This window comes from Astatotilapia calliptera, chromosome 13 (genome assembly GCF_900246225.1).
Source record: "Astatotilapia calliptera chromosome 13, fAstCal1.2, whole genome shotgun sequence".
Classification (NCBI taxonomy): Eukaryota; Metazoa; Chordata; class Actinopteri; order Cichliformes; family Cichlidae; genus Astatotilapia; species Astatotilapia calliptera.
In genome coordinates this window covers 469,478-490,995 of record NC_039314.1, presented here as the reverse complement: position 1 = coordinate 490,995, position 21,518 = coordinate 469,478, and the positions used below count along the sequence as shown (strand labels likewise).

General features: G+C 43.3%; 1 protein-coding gene and 1 pseudogene across 1 annotated transcript in view; one reads left to right on the top strand and one right to left on the bottom strand.

Annotated features, from left to right (window-relative positions):
• Positions 1–21,518, bottom strand: part of LOC113035143 (protein NLRC3-like) — a 312,272-nt gene that overhangs the window by 143,073 nt on the left and 147,681 nt on the right. The window lies entirely within an intron of this gene.
• The window catches only part of LOC113035137 (NACHT, LRR and PYD domains-containing protein 12-like), a 257,654-nt pseudogene that overhangs the window by 110,284 nt on the left and 125,852 nt on the right, over positions 1–21,518 (top strand).

Genomic DNA, 21,518 nt, shown 5'->3' with positions numbered 1-21,518 from the left:
GTTGCTCTGATATCTGATATTGATTATTAGGGGTGGGTTTTTATAATCGATTCATCGATTAAAATCGATTCTGGCTTGGATAACGTAAAATCGATTCATTAAAATCCTGAATCGATATTTTAATATAAATTTATTTTGTCCGAAATGCCAGAATCTCTGGTGACATCTCACAAAATTTCAAGAACCACCAAACAGTAAATGAGAGCAGGTACAGGGATTCTGCACATAGACTTAAACACACAGCGCGACCCGCGGATCAGAATCAGTTAGATGTCGCCTTTCTCACAGTCGGGGCTGAAAGCCGACAGCTCGCTGATCCGGGTCCGCGCTTTGTGTTCACGCCCTTTATGCGCTGATTCTAAAGCTGTTAGTTTGATCTCTCTCCAAACAATATTGACCGAATCAGCAGCAAAAGAAGATCCAAACGCTTCACATAAACATCGTCATGAATTCACTCAGACTTTTACTGTTTTGCTTCCATTGCGATGCTCTCTCTCTCTCCCTCTCTCCCCCCCCCTCTCCTCCCCCCCCCCCCCCCCCCTCTCTCGAACAGTTTCGCTTTCTTCATTATTCGCTTGCTTGTTATGCACAAGTCTACTGTTGTTTACAGCGCTGTCGGCCGCTGTTTTTTCCCCTTTTACATTCTTCCGAAAAGAAAACCTCATTTCTGCTGTTCAATACTGAACAAATTGAAACTTTTTAAAATTATTCAAAATGCAAAATGCTTAGCCATGTCTCTAATAAAACCGCTGTAACGTCAGAGGTAATGTTGATTAATTAATGGTTTTCTTTCGTTTTTGATGTACTGCAGAATATTTTTATAAAATCCCAGGCCAGGAAAATCACCTACATGTTTTTCTGTGTTTTATCTTCAGCTACTTTGACACAAAGGCATCTGCTGTGATGCTCACAGCTTGGATAAAGTCTTGAGAGTGTCAGCTTCCTTTTTATAGATACAAAAATATGTAAATGTTCTGATCTGAATTATATCTCTGACTGTCAAAATTTCCCACATTTAAATCGAATCGAATCGAATTAAATCGAATCGTGGATCGAATCGATTCGGGACCTTGTGAATCAGAATTGAATCGATTCTAGAAATCAGTGACGATACCCAGCCCTATTGATTATATTGGCAAACAGGCTGTAGCATAAACATCAGGTCTGTTCTGAAAACTGTCTTTATTTTTTCAAAGTAAGGGAATATCTGTGGTCTGATACCGCGGGCTCATGGGCTAAGGACTTGGATTGACAAGTCAAGCGCAGATGATTGTGTTGTTTCTTATAAAGGCTTGTGTGTGTGTGCCTTCCTGTGTGTGTCCTTGTGTCAGTGGAACTGAATCAGTGTGTTAGAGAAAGTGCTCCTCTGCTGTGCCGTCATCGTGTGGATGCTTCTTTTAAAGTTGGAACTCATGTTTTTATGATCTGCTTCATTTCATTGAACCTTTATTTCTAACCATGAAGTCCCTTTGAGGTTACAGCCTCCTGGTTAGGTTTAGGCTGTTATTGTGCTTCAGGCTGAAATATGAGGAGTAAGGAGTGGGGCTGGTTAGCCCTCATGACCCTCACCATAACACATACGTCACAGGACAGTGTTTACCACAGAAACTCCATGAAATGATCAATGAGAACTTTAGAAACCCGTCAGTGTGATGCTTCCAGTACAACAGCACCTCTGAGTGTGTGTGTTTGCCTCTCAGACTAACTCCACCCTGACATCAAGAAGATGGAGGAAGAGGATGGAGCAGGATCTGCAGCATCCAGCTGTGTGTCTGTGAGGAGTGACCGGTCCAAAGAAGAACCTCTAAGGTTCAGTAATGAACCTGCAGCAACAATGTAAGAGAGCTGCTGACTCATTTATTCAGTGTAAATAATGATTTTGATGCAATGGGAGAAGAAAAATGACAAAAACAGTTTTAAAAATAAGGATTAAAATGTTACAAACTATGTTTTTGAGTTTCCTGATGTAGCACAAAAATATATGAACATAACTGTATATAGGACAGATATTTTACGGTTCTTTTAGGCAGCACCAAAAAACAAAAAGACTATTTTTAAGCTGTCTGAGGTAGTGAGTCAACATGTCACACTGGGTCAAAGGTCAGGGAGTAAAAGTGTGTTTTAAAGGAGGTTTAAAAGCAGCGAGTGAAGGAGCCTGTCGAGGTAAATCGTTCCATAACTGATCAAAGTCAGTTGGTGGACCTCTGTGTGAAATCAAGCATCTGGTTCACAGAGAGGATAACCCTCACACAGTACAACATTATACAGGGAGACAAAAACAGAGATTATCGTAGCCATCGCTCTCTCGCATGGACGTGGCAGTCTTGCTGTCTGCTGCGAATCCTCCCCGTACCTCCGTGACCTCGTCTGGTATCTGCTCCCTCCTCTGTAAGAGACAGTAAAGGAAAACACGTCTCTGCCTAGTCTTGAAAATCTAATCTTATCATCCATTGTTCTTCTAGGGCCTCTTCTTCTTGTGGCCTCAGCTAACTGCTAATATTTAAATGGCTAACATTAACATGTGTGCCAGCCAGGTTCACATTTATGATGACCTATGATTAATTAACTGATGTTGAAACTGGAGCTTTACTGACCTCTGAAATTCCTCCTAAAGTGTTATTCAGTGTTGTGACAGTCAGCTGCTTCAGCTGCTGCTGGGATGGGCTGTGGCAAAGAGAACAGAGAAAATCCAAATCAGAGTTTTTCTCTGAATTAAAAGCAAGGAAACAACAATATATTCTACATGGTGAAACTGATGGTTTCTGGTGTTTGGGTCTGTTTTTCTGTATTTATGCAGATAAAGTGTAAACTCAGATGAATTATACCATCAAATGTTAAAGGAAAATATCAGGATGAGTGTCTGTGAGCTGAGAAGGACGTGAAGCGAGCAGTTTATCCCAGAGCTGAAGCTGCTCTGTGTGCAGAGATGAGCTCAGATTCCTGCTGTGATTGATCAACAGTCACAGAAATGTAGACTTGTAGTTATTACTGCAGTATGGTCACAGCAGATACTGATAAACATGTATTATGAGGATGGATGATCAAGTTTCTCACTCTCTCCTTTAAATCTCAGTTTTTTCTTCTTCACAGTTTATCTGTTAATTTATTAATGAATAACACTGAAAGAGTTTCTGTTATATTTCCCCTTGAACATCAGCTTATTAGGGCGGCATTAGGAAATAGCCCCCCTCCAAAGAATGAATAAATGAATGATGATAATAGTAAAATGATTAAAAAGCAGAGCTCAGAGTGGTAGAATGGTCAAACATGGATCCACGGGTGGTTCAACTGCATTTGGTGACGTGACTAAAGCAAATCTTTCAAATAATCCCACCATCAACGGGATGTTGTCTCCTTTACTACGGTTACTTTACTTGGTCACCGTGTGAATTTCTTTGAAATGAACCAAATTCTTTTATTTGTTGGTTGTTGCATATTTAACCTCTACAGTCAGGAAAGGAGGAGATGAGGCCTCAACAATGTTGGGTTGTAGCTGTGCTTCAGGTTAGAGTGAGTGTCCATGGAATAAATGTAAGTCAGTGAACTGGAAACATGACTGTGTTCAAACTTTGTTTCCTTTTTATAATGAGTCTAATCAAAGGTGGACAGAAGTATCTCCACTGTGACTTTTCTGTGTCACCATCAGAGCTTCTGCACAGTGTGGAGAAAGATCCAGAAGCAGAGCTGGACTGCAGACAGCCAGTCAGAGCAGCTGTGTACAAAGTAAGACTGAACATCTGTCTGCTGATGGACTCATTTCTGAAAACTGGACTTCTTGTGTTGTTCAGACATTGAAGAGTTTTCTTTCTCTTTAGTCTCATTGTTTTTCTTTCTTTCAGCAGATGTTGGTCTGCAGGAGGTTTTAGATGAACATAAGATCAGTCTGAGGAGGAGATGTGAACGTGTGACTGAAGGAAGTGATGAAACAGGAAGTAGAACCCTCCTCAACAGGATCTACACTGAGCTCTACATCACAGAGGGACAGAGTGAAGAGGTTCATACCCAACATGAGGTGAGGCAGCTGGAGACAGCTTCCAAGATGGACGCCCTCCATGACGCTCCAATCAGGTGCCAGGACATCTTTAAAGCCTTACCTGACCAACAGAGACCCGTCAGAGTGGTTCTGACCAACGGCGTGGCTGGTGTTGGAAAAACCTTCTCAGTGCAGAAGTTCACTCTGGACTGGGCAGAGGGCTTGGAGAACCAACATGTCAGTGTGGTGGTTCTGCTTTCATTCAGGGAGCTGAACCTGATCAGAGATGAGCAGTACAGTCTTCTGGAGCTGCTCCATGTTTTCCATCCAACATTACAGAAGGTCACAGCAGAGAAGCTGGCTGTCTCTCAGCTTTTGTTCATCTTTGACGGCCTGGATGAAAGCAGACTTTCATTGGATTTCACCAACAGGAAGCTGCTGTCTGATGTCACACAGAAGTCATCAGTCAGCCAGCTGCTGACAAACCTCATCCAGGGGAATCTGCTTCCCTCGGCTCTCGTCTGGATAACTTCCCGACCCGCAGCAGCCAATCAGATCCCTCCTACATGTGTTGACAGGCTAACAGAAGTACGAGGCTTCACTGACGCCCAGAAGGAGGAGTACTTCAGGAGGAGATTCAGTGATGAAGAGCTGTCCAGCAGAATCATCTCCCACATGAAGACATCCAGGAGCCTCCACATCATGTGTAGTATCCCAGTCTTCTGCTGGATCACTGCTACAGTTCTGGAGCACATGTTGACCACAGAGCAGAGAGGAGAGCTGCCCAAGACCCTGACTGACATGTACTCACACTTCCTGCTGGTTCAGACAAAGAGGAAGAAGAACAAGTACCATGAGGGACATGAGACGAGTCCACAGGAGCTGACGGAGGCTGATAGGAAAGTTCTTCTGAAGCTGGGGAGGCTGGCGTTTGAACATCTGGAGAAACGAAACATCATGTTCTACCAAGAAGACCTGGAGCAGTGTGGTCTGGATGTGACAGAGGCCTCGGTGTACTCAGGAGTTTGTACAGAGATCTTCAAAAGAGAGTGTGTGATCTTCCAGAAACCAGTCTACTGCTTTGTTCATCTGAGCATTCAGGAGTTTCTGGCTGCTGTCTACATGTTCCACTGTCACACCAACAGGAAGACAGAGGTGCTGAAGATGTTTCTAAAATCAGAATCTTTCACCAAGATGATTTCCAGTCTTTTTGATGACAAAGATCTCCAATCACTTGATGTATTTCTGAGCAGAGCCATGTATAAATCCCTCCAGAGTAAAAATGGCCACCTGGACCTGTTTGTTCGCTTCCTTCATGGCCTCTGTCTGGAGTCCAACCAGAGACTCTTAGTAGGTCTGCTGGGTCAGACAGAGATCAGTCCAGGAACCATCCAGAGAGTCATCAACAACCTGAAGGAGATGAACAGTGATGAAATCTCTCCTGACAGAAGCATCAACATCTTCCACTGTCTGATGGAGATGAACGACCTCTCATTATTTCAGGAGATCCAAGAGTTCCTGAAGTCAGAGAACAGATCAGAGAAGAAACTCTCTGAGATCCAGTGCTCAGCTCTGGCCTTCATGCTGCAGATGTCAGAGGAGGTTCTGGATGAGTTGGACCTGCAGAAGTACAAAACATCAGAGCGGGGACGACAGAGACTGATTCCAGCTGTGAGGAACTGCAGAAAGGCTGGGTGAGTCCAGATGTGATCATTAACATCATTGATCAGTGTAGGTTAGTAGTTTAATTTTGAAAATAAAATCAGATTGTAACCACAAAGTGTTTGTGTCCGTACGCTGCAACCTTCCACACCATTCCTTTATTGTACAGACTCAGCAGCAGCTCCATGGATCCCAAATCCAAGAGTGGAGAACAGATTTGAAGTGTGTCACATCCATGCAGTCACAGCTGTTTCCACCATGTTTCCACTGATATTAATCCTGTTCAATGACACGTTTCATATCAGTGAATATGTTCTTTAGGACGTCCACTGACATGTTTAAGTGTCCTGCTGGAAATCACTCACATCATCCATGAAATCCATGAAAAATCCTTTTAGTGTTTCTAACTTCACCCTCTGTCCTCTCTCTCTCTCCATCCTAGTAAGTAAGTAAGTAAGTAAGTAAAATTTATTTATATAGCACATTTCACAGATAAAAATCACAAAGTGCTTTACAGTAAGATCAGACATACAAGTTAAAATTAATTAAATTAATTAAAAGCCCGTTTGTATAAAAATGTCTTCAGCTGCTTTTTAAAGGAGTCAGTAGAGTCTAGACACAGTAGTAAAGACAACGGCGGAGAGTTCCACAGCCTAGGTGCCAGTGCCTGAAAAGCCCGATCCCCACGTGTTTTAAACCTAGTACGTGGGACCACCAGTAGCCTCTGACCTGAAGACCTAAGTGCTCGGGATGAAGCATGAGGTTTCAACAGGTCAGAGATATACTGGGGAGCTTCACCGTGCAGAGCTCTAAAAGTTACAACTAAAATTTTAAAATGAACCCTAAAATTTACAGGCAACCAATGAAGAGAAGCCAAAACTGGAGTAATGTGTGACCTCTTGTTTGTACCAGTTAAAAGTCTTGCCGCTGCATTCTGTACAGCCTGAAGGCGATCCAGAGCTGATTTGTTAAGACACGTAAAAAGACCGTTACAATAATCCAAACGAGAAGAGATAAAAGCATGAATAATCATCTCAAGTTCTGCCTTTGACACCAGTAGCCTGAGTTTAGAAATGTTTCTTAGATGATAAAAACAGTTCCGGACAAGTTGTTTAGAGTGTTTCTCAAGAGACATCGAACTGTCAAATATAACACCTAAGTTTCTGAGACTCGACTGAAATGAAGTGTCTAAAAAACTGATATGCTGCCTAATTTCTGAGAGCATGTGATCAGGTGCAATAATCAAAGTTTCTGTTTTATCTGCATTTAACTGAAGGAAATTGTCATTTAACCATTGTTTGATTTCTGACAGACAATTATTTAAACAAGACAATTTATACAACTCAGAAGCTTTGAAAGAACAGTACAACTGAATGTCATCAGCATAGAGATGATAAGAAATGTTATTGTAACATCTGATAATGTGGCCTAGAGGGAGGATATACAGCAAAAAGAGAATAGGACCTAAAACAGATCCTTGAGGTACCCCAGAAGACAGAACTGATGTTTCCGACAGCACATGATTTATACAGACAGTAAAGGATCTCTCAGATAGATATGACATAAACCATTTTAAAACAACGCCAGTAATCCCAAACAAGTCCTTCAGCCTATTTATCATGATGCTGTGATCAACAGTATCAAAAGCAGAGCTGAGATCCAACATAACCAGAACAGTGTACTCTCCAGAGTCTGCTGCCATCAGAATGTCACTAGACACTTTAAGCAAAGCGGTTTCAGTGGAGTGCAATTTGCGGAAACCAGACTGGAAAATGTCCAGAACATTGTTCTCCTCACTGCTTCTTTCACTGATAATCACACAAACATCGTATTCAGCTACAAAATAACACAATAATATCATCTGATGATCATTATTATAAGAGCAGGATCCATATTTGATATCAGAGTAACACACTGCTTGGTTATGTGCAGTCATCATCAGTGACTGTGGGTCAAACAGAAGCTCTCTGATTGGTTGCTGACCTTGGTCACCTGTCCACTCTCACCTGTTTGTGTTTGCTCTCTCTTTGCTGTCTCCATCCTCTCTCTCCTTTCTCTCCCTCTCTGTCTTTGTACCGTCACTCAGGTCCAATGGAAACAGTGACATTTACAAACCAATCAAAGACAAACTGATCCATGTCAGGTTAGAACAATATTCAAAGTGAATACAGGCTGCTGCTGGACACAGACAGGTAACATCATTTTGACTTGCTGTCACCTGGATCTGGACTCATAAACACTGAAGCCCTGAACAGGAATACAAATCATTTTCTGCCAACTAGCGACACAGCAGCAGATAATGGCTCAGAAAGCTAAAATGAGCCAATCATTTCTGTGTTTAGTTCCCCTGAAATCAGATCTGATATCAGCAGCTCTGAGTTCATTCATCATTATTGTCCAGTGATGAGATTTCTGCTCCGTTTGGTAACAGTCAGCAGGTTTTTCCTGCGTGTGGACGTGAACAGTCGTACCTGACAGCAGGTAGCAAACAGAGATCATCTTTCCAGCTGGAACTCTTCACTGAGCTGAACTCATTCAAAATGTTCTGGAGTCAAAACAGGAAACAGTCCAAATGTGTGTCTTCACTCTGACTCTGGATCAGATCTCAGTGACAGACTGTGGACATTATGGAAGCCTAAATGTGACACCATCTTCCTCCTTCATCTGCAGATTAAAGCCAAACAAAGATTCTCATTAAAAGTCTGCAGGTCTGAGAGAGACTCAATCGTTGTGTCATGTCAAACACAGTAAGAGGAGCTGAAGCACAGATGTGAAGAGCAGATTCATCAGATTATGACCTCACTCTGTTTTGTCTTCATATACATTCAGTCTGTGTTTATAATGCAGATTTTCTGCTTTTATAATAACACATTTTATATTTTCTATCATCACAGACTGACTCAGTGTCGACTCTCAGAGTCTCACTGTGAAGTTGTGGCCTCAGCTCTGAAGTCCAACCCCTCCCATCTGACACAGCTGGACATGAGTGGAAATGATGGCCTCCAGGATTCAGGTGTGAAGCTTCTGTGTGCTGGACTGGAGAGTCCAAACTGTCGACTGGAGACTCTGAGGTGAGTTCACTGACTGCGGCTGTTGTAGTTGTTTTTCTATATTTCAGGTCTTTGATTGATGTTTGAAACTTTCTTCAGTTCCTAAATGTTCAGGATGTGTCTGAAGACAAATGTGAAGAAGTTTGAGTGCTTTCAGAAATGTTGTCTTTCCAAACGACTGAACAAGAGTTTTTCCTTTTGGCTCCAAACAGAAGTGACAGACTTGAGCAGGGTTCATTTAAAGGCTGACAGAAGTGGAGTGGTGACGGGGAGATGTTTGACAGGACAGTGTTTCAGCCTCCACAGGTTCATGTTGTGCTCCATCAGTCAGTGAAGATGAAGTCAGTGCTGATGAGGCTGTAGAGTGTGTGAGGGATGTGAATGAGGATGATGAAGATCTGATGATAGCAGATAAAAACAGGCTGCAGAGACTTTGAGCCATACAGGGCACACAGTGTGTGTACAGAACAGCTGAAATCATTATGGAGGCCTCACTGGAATATGGAAGCATCACAGTACAGCTTCAGTGAAGCATTAAAGTCTCTGATATGAAATGAGAAATGAAGCAGCCAGAGCTTTTTCATGAGTGGAAATCCACTGTGACTGTGAGCTGCTGCTACAGCCTCCAGATTAGCCAGCAGCTCATCCTGCTCAACATTTCCTCACCAACTTTAATGGAAGTGTGATGTTTTCAGCAGGAGTGATGGTCAGGGTGGCCTCCCTCTCCTCTTCTTCTCCTCTTCCTCTTTCATTTGTAAAGCCACTTCTGCTGCTTTCATTCATTTGGAAGTCCTGTAGCTGAGTTTGGGAGAGACTAACAGCCTCGGCAGCAGAGGGGAGAAAGGCTGTAACACCACCACTTTGCTCTGTTCTACCTGTCACATCATTTTATCAGGAAACAAATATGCTCATGTTTTTACTATGTTTGTCTTGAAGATGTAAGAAGATCACATGGTGCTTTTTATTATTGTGTTGGTTTGTTTCCTGTCTCTTGGATGGAGCCCAGCTGTGCGTGGCCCCTGGGCCTGTGGTCAGAGTGTGTGCTGGATAATCCGGCCCAGGATGAGGCCAAACTGACATGGGATAAAATGTCTGTCACATAATTGAGCTTAGTGTAGTTTCATTTCTGCACAATTTAAAAACAACCAAAACTTTGTTCTGTCTTTTCTATGTTATACTGTAGACTTTCTTTGATACTGTGTCCAAAAGGAGCAGCTTTTACTTTGAAGGGGAGGCGTCTCTGTTTCCTCTTCAGGTTGGATGATGGAAGCAAATTAGTGTGTGATGTTCTTTCAGTGTTGCACTTTGTAGACGCTCCCTGAGCACTGGTCTCACAGCCAGCTGCACATAGAGACCAGTGTTGTTAGTCCAGGTCAGAAGATGACTTGTTGGAATGAAAATGAGCTTGTAGTTTGTCTGCTTTAATAATGTGACTGGAAAAAGGTGTTGGACTTCAAATATGTCCATTTCTTTCACACTTCACCTTTAAAAGTGAAGCCTTGTGGTTCCTGGAAGGAAAAACACGACTTTTTCCAAGTCTTTGTCCTGTTTTTTTGATAAATGTACGACTATACACAGTGCTCTACCTGCACTGTGTATAGTGCTGGCGGAGCGCTGTTGACGTCGACTGAGAAAATTGTCAGGCGGTGGAAGGCATACTTCGAGGACCTCCTTAATCCCACTGACACGTCTTCCGAGGAGGAAGCAGAGTCTGGGGATGAGGGGAATGACCCGCCAGTTTCCGGGGGCGAGGTCACTGAGGCAGTTAAACAACTCCTTGGTGGCAGAGCACCTGGTGTTGATGAGGTCCGCCCCGAGTTCCTGAAGGCTCTGGACGTTGTAGGGCTGTCCTGGTTGACACGCCTTTGCAATGTTGCGTGGAGATCAGGGGCAGTACCTGTGGACTGGCAGACCGGGGTGGTGGTCCCCATCTTTAAGAAGGGGGACCGGAGGGTGTGTTCCAACTACAGGGGGATCACACTCCTCAGCCTCCCTGGGAAAGTCTATACCAGGGTGCTGGAAAGGAGAGTGCGTCCGTTAGTTGAACCTCGGATACAGGAGGAACAATGCGGTTTTCGTCCTGGTCGCGGAACACTGGACCAGCTCTTTATCCTCTCGAGGATACTTGAGGGTGCATGGGAGTTTGCCCAACCAGTCTACATGTGTTTTGTGGACTTGGAGAAGGCATTCGACCGTGTCCCTCGGGGTGTCCTGTGGGAGGTGCTGCGGGAGTATGGGGTGTCTGGCCCATTGCTACGGGCCATTCGATCCCTATACAACCGTTGCAAGAGCTTGGTTCGCATTGCCGGCAATAAGTCGGACTCGTTCCAGGTGGGTGATGGGCTCCGCCAGGGCTGCCCTTTGTCTCCGGTTCTGTTCATAATTTTTATGGACAGGATTTCTAGGCGCAGCCAAGTGGTGGAGGGCTTTCGCTTTGGTGGCCTCAGAATCTCATCTCTGATTTTTGCGGATGATGTGGTTCTGTTGGCTTCATCGGGTGAGGGCCTCCAGCTCGCACTGGAGCGGTTCGCAGCCGAGTGTGAAGCAGCGGGAATGAGGATCAGCACCTCCAAATCTGAGGCCATGGTTCTCAGCCGGAAAAAGGTGGAGTGCCCACTCCGGGTCGGGGATGAGTTCCTGCCCCAAGTGGAGGAGTTCAAGTATCTCGGGGTCTTGTTCGCGAGTGATGGGAGAAGGGAGCCGGAGATTGACAGACGGATTGGGGCTGCAGCTGCAGTAATGCGGACGCTGCACCGGTCCGTCGTGGTGAAGAGGGAGCTGAGTGTAAAAGCGAAGCTCTCAATTTACCGGTCGATCTACGTCCCTACCCTCACCTATGGCCACGAGCTGTGGGTAGTGACCGAAAGAACGAGATCGCGGATACAAGCGGCAGAAATGAGCTTCCTCCGAAGGGTGGCTGGCCTCTCCCTTAGAGATAGGGTGAGAAGTTCGGCCATCCGGGAGGGGCTCAGAGTAGAGCCGCTGCTGCTCCACATCGAAAGGAGTCAGCTGAGGTGGTTCGGGCATCTGACAAGGATGCCCCCTGGGCGCCTCCTGGGTGAGGTGTTCGAGGCATGTCCCACCGGGAGGAGGCCCCGGGGCAGACCCAGGACACGCTGGAGAGATTATATCTCTCGGCTGGCCTGGGAACGCCTTGGTATTCCCCCGGATAAGCTGGAGGAGGTGGCTGGGGAGAGGGAGGTCTGGGCCTCTTTGCTTAGGCTGCTGCCCCCGCGACCCGGCCTCGGATAAAGCGGATGAAAATGGATGGATGGATGGATGGATGGATGTACGACTTTAATGTGAAACATTCAGAGTTTTTTCTCTTGTTGTGTTTGTTTGAAGCTGCTTCCTGTTGGCTTCAGCTGTTTGGAGTTTCCATTTTCTAAACTTCTACATTCTGAACCTTCTTCAGCTCTGAACAGATGATGAAACATTGAATGATTTCAAGCTCACACTACATCTTTCATTCTCTATACAGATTGAGGGACTGTGGTTTGTCAGAGATCAGCTGTGATTATCTGGCAGCAGCACTGAAGTCCAACCCCTCCCATCTGAGACAGCTGGACCTGAGCTGCAACAACAAGCTGCAGGATTCAGGAGTGAAGCATCTGTGTGGTTTCCTGGAGAGTCCAGGATGTGGACTTGAAACTCTGAGGTCAGTCAGCATGTTTTAGTTGTGCTGAGATGAATATGATGTGAAAGTTGTGCTGACACTAAACTGCAGACATCAGGCTGATATTATACTGATACAGATTTTTGAAGGTAAACTGTTCTTGAAGTACACTGAGAGAGAGAGAGCTGTGCAGGAAGTAAACGTCAAAGTCAGAGAGAATTCATGACGATGTTCATCAAACGTAAAGCGTAGTTTGGATCTTCTTTTGCTGCTGGTTCAGTCAGTTTTGCTTGGAGACAGATGAAACCTGCAGCTTCAGGATCTGTGAGCTGTCCACTTTCAGCCTCGACGGCGTGTCCGTGTACGTGCCGTCGAGTGAACGATCCACGCTCTGTGTTTCCATCTTTGTGTGTTTAGCTGCTCTCATTTACTGTTTTATCTGTTTTCTTGTTGTTGAAATACTTTTGGGAGCTTTAACCTGAGATTCTGGCAAAATACATTTATATTAAAAATCGATTCAGGATTGAATGAATCAACATCGCTTTATTCAAATTAAAACCATTTAAATAGGAAAATGCTTTTTTTTACAGCCGCCTCTAATGCTGGGTAATGTCAGCTGGTCCATGTGCAGCTGGCTGTGAGGCTCAGGGAGCGTCTACAAAGTGCAACACTGAAAGAACATCATCCATAAATATTGAGTAATAACTGGACTCTCATACAGCGAGACTCAAATGCCTTTAAACATCAGCTTATCCTGCTGATCCAAGTCCAACACTGAGTTTGTAAAAACATGTTTGTCAATCATTTTGTTTGGTTTCTAAGGAAAATGATTCAATAACTTGCTGCTAATACACAACATTTCATCATATTTCCTCATAACCCTCTTTTGTCTGACCATTTGATCCCATTTGAATTTGCACTAAAGGATCCACAGAGTTTGGTGACAATAATGACAGTAGATGTTTGTGTGAAAGAGCTGGAAGCAAATGAGTGTGTGATGTTCTTTCAGTGTTGCACTTTGTAGACGCTCCCTGAGCACTGGTCTCACAGCCAGCTGCACATAGAGACCAGTGTTGTTAGTCCAGGTCAGAAGATGACTTGTTGGAATGAAAATGAGCTTGTAGTTTGTCTGCTTTAATCATGTGACTGGAAAAAGGTGTTGGACTTCAAATATGTCCATTTCTTTCACACTTCACCTTTAAAAGTGAAGCCTTGTGGTTCCTGGAAGGAAAAACACGACTTTTTCAAGTCTTTGTCCTGTTTTTATGATAAATGTACGACTTTAATGTGAAACATTCAGAGTTTTTTCTCTTGTTGTGTTTGTTTGAAGCTGCTTCCTGTTGGCTTCAGCTGTTTGGAGTTTCCATTTTCTAAACTTCTACATTCTGAACCTTCTTCAGCTCTGAACAGATGATGAAACACTGAATGATTTCAAGCTTACACTTTGTCTAATAAACTTACATCTTTCATTCATTGTACAGATTGATGGACTGTGGTTTGTCAGAGATCAGCTGTGATTATCTGGCAGCAGCACTGAAGTCCAACCCCTCCCATCTGAGAGAGCTGGACCTGAGCTGCAACAACAAGCTGCAGGATTCAGGAGTGAAGCATCTGTGTGGTTTCCTGGAGAGTCCAGGATGTGGACTTGAAACTCTGAGGTCAGTCAGCATGTTTTAGTTGTGCTGAGATGAATATGATGTGAAAGTTGTGCTGACACTAAACTGCAGACATCAGGCTGATATTATACTGATCCACACTGAGGATCTTCATGGTAAAGTCTGTTTTCTTCTTCTCTGGTTTAGTCCATTGACTGCAGCAGAACAATGTTCACATTTCAAACCTTCAAAGAAGAAGAAAAATCCTCCACTGGATAATTCACTGTGAAACTCTCCAACTCTTCATTCCACCTTAAAGTCTGTCTGACACTGAAATCCAAAGCAAAATGTGCGTTTGCTTTACAGACAGCAGTCCAACACAAACATACACACATCATCCAAAACACAGTCCAACATCCAAATCTCCTCCACTGCCAGCATGAATGATGGGAAAGAGAAGGAGGAACACTCTGACATTCAGGGTTAGAATGAGTTTCATGAAGCAGACTGTGAAGATCAAAGCTGCATTAGAAAGCTTACATGAATGAATGAGTGGACAGAAGTGGACAGAGATCATCTGAAGCACTTCAAAGGCTTTAAATCAGCACATTTCTCTTTATTCTTTATCAACTCTGTTAGTTTCTCTCAGTTTTCTGTGGAATGAAGCTAACAGCAGGCTAATAAGATGCTGACCAATAGGTTTCTATTAAAGGTTGTAATTTGTATATGAAAAAGTGCTTTGGCTCAGCAGGGATCAGCTTACAGGTAGAATACAGCTGCTGGATGGGATTAGCATGTCATAGCTATCTACCAAACTGCTAACTGGGGGATTTCAGGCCATCTATGGATCATTTTTGCTAACTGTTTATTCAGCTTAGGCTCACAGGGCTGCAGCCTGTGCCCTAGCTGTCATAGGGCAAGAGGCGTGGTCCACCTGCACAGGTGAGCAGTCCATCACAGGGCCAACAGAGAGAGACAGAGAAGCACTCTCTCACATCCACACCTACAGCCAATTTAGAAGCACCAATGAACCTAAGCAGCATTTCATTGGACTGTGGGAGAACATCCAACCTCCACAGAAAGGCCAACAAGCTTCAACCTACAACCTTCTTGCTTTAAGGCACTAGTGCGAACCACTTTTCCCCATTTCAGCCCAAATCCTGCATCTTCCTGTTTCTGACTCCAGGCCAGCTCCACTAACACTTTCTCATCAGACACTGCCACCTAGTGGAGGAAGTCTTAGTTCCATTTGAAGCTTCAGATTACAGTTAGTTCCTTTACAAAGAGGTGGAGGTGGTGGGGCCACAGCACCATCATCACTGAGTGCCATAGGACACTTAACCTTTGTTTCCATATGCTGGGAACTTCCTGTTGTTCCAAGGAGGACTGGAAAATGTGTGAAAATCTCCCAGTCAGTTCCTCACAGCACACTTCAATCATTTCCCTCCCACAGCATCAGGACCAGGGCTTTTTCTCTCTTTGGTCCCACTAAGAGATTTCCACACAAACACCTCATCAGTGGGACTCTCAGAGCTACCAGCCCTTTGCTACAATCACAAAGCTCTTCATTGAAATCAATGATATCAAAGCTGGAATCAAATGAGTCCAAGTCTTCTGCTGATTCAGCATCACATTCATCTTTGCTCCTTGTTCTGCATCCCCACCATGGACTTCATTCCTTTCCAAGCCAGCCTTGAGTGTCCTTTATTCAGCTCATCCTCTGCTTTACTTTTACACCTGATTTTAGCTGCTTTATCTCTCTTTCAACAAGTTTCTGTGCCTCAATCTTTTTCTTCTCTCCCTCATAACAAGACAGCTTCTTCTGCCTGAGAACATGTTGGAGTGATTTACTAATCCAGGGCTGCTTATTGGGGAAAATACTTCCTGTTTCCAAAGTAATCCCCATTTTTCCCAGAAAGAAATGTAAGTAGAAATCGATGATCTAAGTGAGAACATGAGCCTTTAAAAAGTCCCAGTGGGTGCAGTCAAAGCAGTCCCTCAGTCCCAGTATAGAGTCTTTGGTCCAGACTGGAACAACTGTGTGCCCAGTTTGAGCTCTCTTCAGTCCTGTGACCTGACAGACCCAGAGGGGCCATCACATCACATTTAGAAGCTCCCCTAATGGAGCCACAACACATGTCCAACACTTAGTCTGTCTTGTTGGACCAACTGGAAGAAATGATTCAAGGACTTAGTCACAGAACAAAGATTCAAATCTCCAAAATCCAACTGGCTGCATCAGGACATATAGTCTGAAACTCTGCACAGTTTCCTGTTTGAAGCTGCTTCCTGTTGGCTTCAGCTGTTTGGAGTTTCCATTTTCTAAACTTCTACATTCTGAACCTTCTTCAGCTCTGAACAGATGATGAAACACTGAATGATTTCAAGCTCACACTTTGTCTAATAAACTTACATCTTTCATTCTTTATACAGATTGGAGAGCTGTGGTTTGTCAAAGATCAGCTGTGATTATCTGGCAGCAGCACTGAAGTCCAACCCCTCCCATCTGAGACAGCTGGACCTGTGGGAAACAACCTGAAGGATCCAGATGTGAAGCAGCTGTCTGATCTTCAGCAGAGTCCAGACTACAGACTGGAGACTCTGGTGTAAGTAGAGTGATGGAGTGAGTGGGTGGTGCTGTCAGCAGTATTGTACTAAACACAGTCAGTATGAAACAAAGATCCAGTGTTTCCTGTAAAGCTGCAGCTTCTCAGTGAAGCTGTGAGAGGAGAATGGTGACAGGCTTCAGGATTGGACACAAACACTTCCTGTTTCTGACCTTTATGGTCACCATAGTAACGGCTGACACGCTCTGATCAAACACTGTCAACAGCCAATCAGCTCTCTGAACAAAGCAGCACGCAGACCAATGACTGCATTCATTTCCAAGTTTAAAGCAGTGAAGAACACAGTCTGTAGGTGAGGAAGAATTTAGTGAGAGCAGATGTTTGGATGGAATTCCTCCAGTTAACAGCTGGAACCGTCCATCTGGATTGTTGGGCTTGTTGTTGGGGTTCCTACAGAGCTCAGAGTGGACACACCAAGGTTCTTCTAATGAATGAAAGTCCAAACTCAAACTAGGAGGGAAAAACATTTTCATCAACTTCAATAAAAATCCAAAGATTAGAAAAAGTGAAGCAACAATGAGTCCTAGTACAGTCCCAGCACTGAAGTCCCTGCTGCTCTTTATACTGGATGTGCTGCATCACTGACTGACAGCTGATGAAGAGTCTCTGGAAACACTCGTTTATCTCCTCTGCTCTTCCTTCTTCTCTCTGCAGGTGGAGCTGATGATGGTAAACAGGACGGTGTGTGTGCTGAGAGAGGAGGAGCTGTGTCCTGATGATCCAGAGAGGTTGAAGCAGCAGCAGCTTGTGTGTAGAGACGCTCTGACTGGGCCATGTTACTGGGAGGTGGAGAGGAGAGCTTCATCCAGCAGTGACTGACAGAGGAATGAGAAGAAGTGCAGATGACTGTCAGTGCTGCAGAGTGAACTGCTCTGAGAACAGCTCCACTGTCAGACACAATGTAGAGTCCAGCATCATCCCTGTGTGTCCCTCTGGATCTGACAGAGGATCATCAGTGTATCTGGACTGCTCTGCTGCTGCTCTGTCCTTCTACAGTCTCTGCACAGTCTCTGTCTGACTCTGGCTACATTTTTGGCATTTATATTCTTGGTTGCTCTCTTTATATTTTTCACATGCAAAATGTGCCCATCTTTGGCAAGATTCACACTGCACCTGGAAAGGAAAAATAAATGGCTCATATTCTGTTTGGTGAATACTATTACTCAACATTTTAATTATGATTGGCAAGTAATGATACTAAGACTTATGTGTTTCTTTGTTTGTTTTGTTTTACCATTTCAATCATGCTGCGGTCAGCGTTAGCATCTAACATGGAGCAAACAATGCAGTAGTCCTCAGCGTTCCCTGAAACACAATCATAGTTAGGTTTTAATCAAACATTATTTATTGAATAATTAAAAAATAATAGTACATTTTTTCCAAATATACTTCCTGGAAAATTAGTCTAAATTAGACTTTGAGAAGGGTCTTATCTGAAAGTGTTTGAAGAGCACTATTTGTACTGTGCTGTTTGAAAAGCACTATTTAAATTGGAAGTACGCACTAACGTGATAAGGACTTTACTGGACTTACCTCGATTTTCAAGTAGGGTGCAAGCTATCTGCATTCGCTCCAGCACAACTGGCTCTGTAGTGGTTGACACCTCACTGACCTCTCCAAAATCAAGGTAGTGTTCTGCAAACTGTGAGATTGATCATAATTAGAATGTAAAGTCTTAATTAGGTAAAGGATAGGATAATTATAAGCCACAAGGCTTCAGCCTATTCCTTTTTCAGTTACTGTATGATTAAGTACTTCTATGTAAAATGATCATCTTTGTTGTTGTTGACCGAAATAACTTTCACTTCACTTAAATTCACTTAAAGTCTTAATTCTAGCTAACAAGAAACTGAATCATTTGAATACGGGTTACCTTTAACAGTAAAACTCCACAACTGCTGGAATCCTGTCGCTTGTTGTGTTGCATAGTCTGTAACTGCCACTCCATGGTGTCTTCATGCCCTCTCATCCTCAGAAAATTCCTAGTTGAACAAAAGTGTTTGTAATGAAACAAGATTTTTTTTTTTTAATCTAAGAATAACACCTCAGTATCATACATACCTCCAGTTGCACAGAATTTTCCTGTCATAAACACCTTCATTCCCATGGGGTCTATGAGCAGTATTTTCTGTGCAGAAATGTTGACAATCTAAAGAAAAAGTTGAATTAAAAATTACAATTGTTTGTGCCACTGAAAACTTATTTAAAAATAACACTTTGTGCAAGAAACTGCTTCACAACAAATTATGCAAATTAATAACAAAATGAACACATACCACAAGAATCCAGTGTGTACCAAAGTTCACAGGGCACAGCCACGTCTTCAACTGGGAACTTCATCTGTGGGATTGGAAGTGCAGAGTAATTTGGATTTACTTAGGTACCATGCGTCTCAGGGTGTTTTCAAATATAGTCTTCTTTAAAGGAACCGAACTCTTTCCTCAGCAACAGAAAGGAGTCAACTGTTTGGACCACTTCTGAGCTTTCAACATACCAGTTGAGGCATCTGAACTGCCCAGAAAACAACGAGCTTGCAACTACTGAACAGAGCAGGTGTGCAGCATTCTGCACAAGTATACAAAAATGTTATAGAACAGTAAATAGTTTTTTTTTTTATTTCAAAATTAGTAGGTAAATGACATTTCTTACTTACCTTTCGTCTGTCAATAACACGGTGCAGATATGCATCAATGACCTGTTTTGAAAAATCTGAGTTTATACAACAACAGCAACAATTTTTGAAGTAACTGCTTGAGTGCTGTACACAAAAACATCTAAAGGAATAGAATTGCTGATAAAGGTTCTTTCTGCATATACTGGAACTGGGTATTATGATGTCACAACATCTGTGTTGTGGTTGATAACATTTTTTCCTGTTGAAGTGAATGGGTGAAACCTTATCAGAGTTTTGCAATATAAACCCCCCACCTACCCGCACATTTTAAACTATTAATGGTCTCTGCACTGCAAATGCTTCAGAAGGAGCAGAACCTCGAAATCAGACTCAATAATGATAAGTTCTCTTACCTCATCAGAAACCACCGTGACCCCTGCAGTGTTCGAAAAGAGGAATCCAATAACTTGTATGGTCCAACAGCTGCCTCCAAGCGCCCAGTATCCTTTGCACGCCATAGCCTCTTTACTAAAAGAAAAATATGATAAGTTAGCTCAGGCATGCATGAGATTTGTAGTGGATAAGCTTGGTAAAGGCCAACGGGCCACAACAGGAAAAAAGTCAATACAATAGGCATGCATTTACACGCAGAGAAATAGGAAAGGTACAGCGGGTGGGCAAAAGAGAAAATTACTGACAGGCAGATCCATTTCCAGACTTCCACAAGCTCAGTGCACGTTGCATGTTTCTTTATATCCAATATGAGTTGAAGACTTCAAAATGCAAACAAAGTCATGCAACAGTCAATTAAGTTGCAACGCCAAACTGGCAACAAATGACCAACTGGTCAAAAAGAGTTGTTCACTATGTCACCTTCATTTTCTAAGCTTTGTTTCCGGGAGGGAAGTTCTTGTTCACGCGTTTCTGGTCCTGGAACACAATTAAACTCCTTGTGTCAGCCGTTTTGGGTGCATAATGAATCCTCTGGACTTTGCTGGCACTGAGGGTTAGCAGTAGGATGGCAGGGAGGCATCTTCAGGTCTGTGCTGCTGTTCACCGTCTGACTGCGAGTTGGGTATTTTTAATTGTCACTGATATTTACATGGTGGCTTCTTCTGTATGGCTTGATATGGTCAATGCTGTAGTGATTTCTTAAAGTTGCTCCTTCCGTGTTTTTTTAATCTCACACATTTGCCAGCGATGTCTTGAATGGTGTAGGGTCCTGAAAAATCTGGATCAAGTCTTCCTCCCTTCCTTCCACGTTTCATGTTCAAGAGAAGAACTTCATCTCCAACGCTGTACACAAGGTTTCTGTACTTCTTCTGGACTCGTCTAGCATAAGCTTCCTTTTGTAAGTCTTGGGACTTTGCCATATTTTCCTCTACAGTTTTTTTTTAAACTTGCTCTTGTGCGTCTCTTGTAGAAGATACAAAGTCACCGTAACTCGACTCCTCAGGGAGAATGATGGAGGACAGCTAAAATTTTCACATTTTAAATTACAATTAGTCCACCACCAGCACCTTTGTTTTGGCCACATTCAGTTTCAGGTGATTCTCCTCACGAACCGACCAATCAGTCCTCTGTACTCCTCTTCCCTTCCCATTCCCTCTTTAATCCAGGATCTCAACCAGTTTGTTATGTTCTCTCTTATAACTTAACTGGTAAAGTAACAACACATTTTTGGTTGTTAGTAACTTACTTTATTAACCATGTTGTGGAAAGGCACAGGCATATCAATGCGCACATGCACCACGCTTGGTGTTCTCTACTTTACCACAAAATATAAACTGATTTTACTAAATACATCACAGTTCCTCCCATCCAGCTTTGATGAACACATTAAGTATCAAACAATCGAGATATTTTCAGGTAAATGCCGTAACCCAATAATTGTACTTAAACTGAAATATGACACCTACTCAGTGATTTACAACATAGAGGTAGGTTGTTTCCTCTTAAACATTTTAACCGCTTTCCTTACAAAATAAACTGGAAACCTATAAGTTCAGTCTCTGAGGTGCTCTGCAATTTCTCTCAGGGTAACGTCTGCCTGTTTGGTCAGAGTCCATAGTGCTCTGTGTGGAAAGTTCAGGTGTTTGAACATTGGTGGTTTCACGTAAACCCTGAACCTCAGGTGGTGAAGCGAGGGCAAACTCTTCTGAATCTTGAGGTGTAGATGTGTCCTCTCAGGTTGCTCTGGAACTACGTGACATTCTGCATCTAGAATCTGATCAACATGTCTACGCCAGACTAAGTTGGCTCCAACATTTATGGTGTATATCAGCGGTCCGGTCCGTGAACGAATCGTGCCAGAATGCCATTTCTGACTTGGGTCTCTGTAGTCTCTGGCGAGAACTTTTGTCCAACATTGAAGAACCTGG